Source organism: Tenrec ecaudatus, chromosome X, assembly GCF_050624435.1.
Source record: "Tenrec ecaudatus isolate mTenEca1 chromosome X, mTenEca1.hap1, whole genome shotgun sequence".
Classification (NCBI taxonomy): Eukaryota; Metazoa; Chordata; class Mammalia; order Afrosoricida; family Tenrecidae; genus Tenrec; species Tenrec ecaudatus.
The window spans coordinates 74,821,556-74,827,189 of NC_134548.1; the positions used below are offsets into that span (position 1 = coordinate 74,821,556).

A 5,634-nucleotide genomic window follows, 5' to 3' on the forward strand; every position below is an offset into this window, starting at 1 on the left:
ATAAAGTTCTGATTATGGGGGGGGGGGGAAAGAAGAAATGAAATTGGAGGTTTGGATTTTCCTCTTCATTTCATATATATTTGTAACAGAAATGAGACTTGTCCAAGGCACATAAGTGACAACATCAATATTGCCAATTAAAGTGTTTGGTTTGGATGCACTTTGTGTTTTTGATTCCAGGGTTTCAAAATCCAAAACTTTATGAAAACCATACAAAGAGATCAGGACTTCAGTGAATCCTCACAATGAAAAAGGGAAAAGCAATTCCAGTGACAGATTGTAGCAAGTAAAGAAATTACAAACAGATTCTTCCAAGTTATGGAAAAAGGAGAGAGAAGTTTGTATAATTGAAAAAAACAAATCAACCCACCACCCTCAAGAAGTTACTTTTAAATAATGACTTCCTTAGTAGTCATACTTATCTGCCCTCCACATCTTCAGTCTCACTCTGGAGCTAGATAGTGGCAGGCATATGGGTTCTAGTCACACTGATTTTCTGAGTGGCATAGACCAATGCTCTTTCTATCGGAAAGTATGTTTCATATGATTAGAGTTTTCTGGCTAAAACACTCAAATTCTCTGACATTCCATTTAATCCAAATCCCTTCAATTTCTTATTCAAAGCTGAGAGCAGATGCTACATGGTAATTTCTGTGCAATGATAATAACTAATACTTATTACATGCTCATTATATGCCAGGCACTATATTCCTTGTATTTTGCACGTATGACCTCATTTTATTTTCACAACAAAGCTATGAAGTAGATGCTGTTAGAATCATGAGGAGACCGAGGCATTGAAATCAAATTACTTGCTCAAGGTTATATACTGTTATGAAGGGGAAGAAAAAGGCTACAAACTCAGGCAGCTTGACTTGAGAGCCACTGCTTTGAACAACCAATCCCACTAGAAATGAGATGATCTATTCCACTCCAGTCATTTACCAGTGAAATTAGAAGATATATCTGTCTGAACTCACTAAATAAACGTTCATTTTTAATGTCTGGAAGATGTTTTCAGAGGGTTGCTTACAAATAAGAATCTATTAATCTCTTTTGCCAAATTAATGTCTGTAAATTCAGAGAAATTTTTCTGGAAGCATAAATATAAGTCAAAGAAATCAAAATGGGAATTCAATTCTGTGCCCCAAGTCAACCATTAGTATGTAGTATGTGGTTTTGACAATGGTTTTAGCCTTGATGTTTCTCCTGTCCTCATGTAATAGGTTGTTCATTGTACAAGGGTACCCAAGGGGAAGGACAGACAAGGAAGGAAATCCAGCTCCATTCTATTAATTTTGTATGCCCTGGTTCCAAGTTATGTCTTCTCAAAGGTGGCATGTCTTTTGCTAATCTATAGAAAGTATACACAATCCAATCACCAAGTCATTCATTTTCAGAGTTATTTGGGGAAGGTGAAGTGGGGTTAGAATGTCTTTCATTAATTCATACAATGATGTTGCTATAGTTGGCAGCTGTCTTGCAGGTAGATCATAAGAGACAGTCCATAGAATTTTAATAAATGTGTTATATTATCACTGCTCAATGTATGGCTCACTTCTGGGAAAGAACAAACAAAGCTGAAAAATTCATTGGTACTGCCAGTCAGCTATCAGGTTTTTGTTGTTTTTGCTGTTGTCGTTTTCTTTTGTATTTAGTGTTAAATAGACAAGGAAAGTCATACTTTGACCTAATTATGAATAAATGAGCAATAATTAGAAGTGCTTGAAATAAAAATTATATGAGAAGATTTTAAAAGAGAATGTAATCACATTAAAGGAGCTCAAGGCTCCTAAGTCAGAAAAATCACATATCAAGAGATTGTGAGTAAAGGTCACTGGATATTGATCAGCCCTGGAAAATAGCAGAGAAACCTGAAGCTGAAAACAGTTCAAAAGAATAAGCATTATCAGAAAGGGGATGGGAATGATCTCACATGAGATTCTGAGAATTAATTGCTGGAGGAATGGCTATGTTGACTAGAAAAATAAAGTGTATAATTGAAGAAAACATTCATTAAGCAAAACAAGTAATGAGAATGAGAATGCAACCTAGTTTGTTTTTATTTTTAACAAGCAGAAATAAGTGTGGAAAGTTATTAAAGACATTTAGAAAATTCAAACTTTACATTTGAGTAAATGAGAATAAAGTTAAGTGTTCATAACAGATTGCAGGCTAACCTTGAAAGGTGAAAAGTATTGAAGTAACATGCTGACATCTGCCTAACAAGTCCTTGGCCTGGTTTCCTTCATGGCTTTACACAAGATCTAGATAAAACTTGAGAAAGTATACTGATCTCATTTGAAGTTATGAATATGAGAAGGGGAAGCAAATGGGTTGGATTTTAAAACAGTCTCAATTTTGTTCCAGTGTCCCAGAACATGACCAAAATTATTTTTTTTAATTTCAGGAAATCCCAACATTTTGATATCCCAAATCCATGTATCAATTTATTTACAACAAAATCCCTTTGCTTAGGAGAGACAGAGAGAAAAAATCCCTTTGCCAGACTGTGTATCCAGGTTAAGACTTGAAAAAAAATGCAGTCATTGGTAAGGAACATGATTGTGCCAACAGTTGTAGAGAAGGACAAAAGCAAAAGTGTAAGAGTGCCAGCAGGAAGACTGGCTTTGCTAGCAGTGACAAGACAATGGTATCAGGAGATATATTTGGACTTAGTTATTTGCTTAGAGAAATAAGTACTTGTTTTCTCAGTTTCTCATCATTTCATGGTTTCACAATCAAAGGTGTTTTACTAATCTTGGGCAATTCAGTTAGAGTTGAGGGCTTTTTGTTTGTCATTGAGACATTTTGCAGAATAAATCGTGGAAGTGGTCAGTTGTTAGTGCTGGTTTAAACTGAGTAGTCTGGTCCAAGTCAACTTCTGAGACGATGGAAAACTGGAAATAATATGGGTTTAGTGGTTAAATGCCACTGATTTGCAGTGTGCTGTACTGTAGTGGCTTGCATGTTGCTTTGATACTGGGAAATGTGCCACTGATATTTCAAATAACAGCAGGGTTGCCTATGGTCAACAAGTTTCCACAGATCTTGTAAACTAAGAACAGACTAGGAAGAAGGAAGAGGTGGTCCATTTTCAAGCTTTTGGCTAATTGCATGAATAGCGGCAACACATTGTCTGATATAATGCAGGAAGATGAAGCCCTTGGGTTGAAAGGTACTTGAAAGCACTGGAAAAGACTAGTTTCCTCAAGGTAGAATGAACCTTAAGTTATGAGGCTTTAGCAAAATTTTCAGGACATTCATGTGTATTATTCAAAATGAGAAGAAAGAACTTCAAATACCTATCAATAATTGGAACTTGGACTGTAAAATATATGAGCTGGAAAATTTAGAAGTCTTCAAAAATTAAATGAAATGCATAAAGACATATCTAAACACTAGACAAATGAAATGAACTGATATTCCAAACAAAAATCAAACTCACTTTCAACTCTGAGCGACCTTATAGGCAAGAAAGAATTGACCCTATGAATTTCTGACACTGTAACTTTTACTTGCAGATAGATTGGCTGGTAGTTTCAAACTACTGACCAGTTAGTAGCTCAATGGATTGATATTGGGATATTGGCCATTAGACTGCCACAGTTCAGATAGGATTGGAAGGGGAAATTCACAAGGCAATAAAGGCCATATAAGATAAAACCAATAACCAATATTAAACTCAATGGAGAAAACTTGAAAACATTTTCACTGAATAACAGAACCCGACAAGGATACCCCTTATCCACAGTTTTATTTAATAATGTGCTATAAATCCTACACAGTACCATAAGACAAGAGAATGAAATCAAGGGAATAGAACTGGGTAAAGAAGAAGTGGAACTATTACTCTTTGCAGACAATGTGATTTTATGTATTTAGAATCCCAAGCTGTCTACAATAGGATTACTGTAAACAATAGAGTAGTTTGATAGTGTACAAGATACAAGATTAACAAGCAAAAATCAATTGGTTTCCAATATACCAAAGTTGGGAACGCTGAAAAAGACAAGAAGGAAGCAATACCATTCACAATACCCATGCAGAAGCTGAAATACTTAGGAATAAACTTAACCAGAAAAATGAAAGACCTCGTGCATGGATTTGGATTTACGGCAGGTCCAATCCCATGGGCCTCTCACAATGTCCCATGCCAAAGCAAACCGTAACCCCAAACCATTGCCTGGCTTTACCTCATGGGCTTCAGGCACTGAAGTGAGTTGCACAGTGGGAAAAAAAAACCCCTAAAGACCTCTATGAAGAAAACAATAGAACATTACTAGAAGAAACCATAAAGGACCTACACAAATGGATGAACAACCCATGTTAGGAGACTGGAAGAATCAATATGGTGAAAATGTCAATATTATCTACAACAATATACAGATTCAATTCAATCCCAATCCAAATCCTAGCATCATTCTTCAAATAAATGGGAAAAATGATTACCAATTTCATATGGAGGGGGAAGAAGCCCAGGATAGGCAAAGAACTCCTCAAAAAGAATAAAGTAGGTGGTTTTGCTCTACCTGACTTCAAAGCCAGCTACAGTTGTCAAAACACCCTGGTATTGGTATAATGATAAATTCATGGATCAATGGATTAGGATAGAAAACCCAGAAATCAAAACATCTGCATACAGACAACTGATTTTTTACAAAGTCCCTAAAAACATTAAAAGGTAAGTCCTTCTTCAATAAATGGTGTTGGAAAAGCTGGATATCCATGTACAGAAGAATGAAGCAAGACCCATATCTCATTCCATGCACAAAATCCAACTCAAGTTGGATCAAAGACCTAAATGTAAAACCCAAAGCTATCAGGATCATCTATGAGAAAATTGGGACAAAGCTAGGAACGCTAGTGCAGGGAATTCATGGGCTATCCAAATTACCAAAGGAAACTCATTCCATGGAAGATAAAATAGATGAATGGGTCCTATTAAAAATAAAACACTTGTGTATATTGAAAGACTTTATTAAAAGAGAGCCCACAGACTGGGGAAAGATACTTAGTAATGACATAGCAGACAAAAGACTAATTATGAAAGTCTAAAGAATTTTACAAGCTTATAAGAAGAATAAAAACTAATAGACCTCTGAAAAGGTGGCCAAAAGACCTGAACAGATGATTCACAGAGGATAACACTCAATTGACTAACAAACACATGAGGAAATGCTCCCAGTCATTACCCATCCCGGAAATGAAATTGAATAACCCATAAGATGCCACATAACTCCCATTACTGCAGCCTGATTAAAAACAAAGCAAAACTGAGAACAACAAATATTGGAGAGGGTGTGGTGAGATCCACTGCTGGTGGGCCTGTAAATATGTACAGCCACTATGGAAAGTCATATGGGGATACCTAAAACATATGGAAATTGAACTACCATATGATCCAGAAATGCCACTACTGGGCATGTAGCCAATGAAATAAGAAACAGGTCACGAAGTTTGATTCCCCATGATCATCACAGCACAGTTAACTATAGCAAGAAGCTGGAAATAGTCTGAATTTCCATCAATGGAAGACTGGATTAAAAAAAAACCTCTAGTACATATACACAATTCAATACTACATATCCTTAAAAAAGCAACAAAACCATAAAGCAATTCAAGTGCGGAGAG

General features: G+C 36.0%; 1 non-coding gene across 1 annotated transcript; it reads left to right on the forward strand.

Annotated features, from left to right (window-relative positions):
• Positions 1-4,099: 4,099 nt before the first annotated feature.
• Positions 4,100-4,233, forward strand: LOC142435395 (small nucleolar RNA SNORA42/SNORA80 family). Its single transcript, XR_012781457.1, has one exon. It is a non-coding gene; the product is annotated as a small nucleolar RNA SNORA42/SNORA80 family (small nucleolar RNA).
• Positions 4,234-5,634: the final 1,401 nt, after the last annotated feature.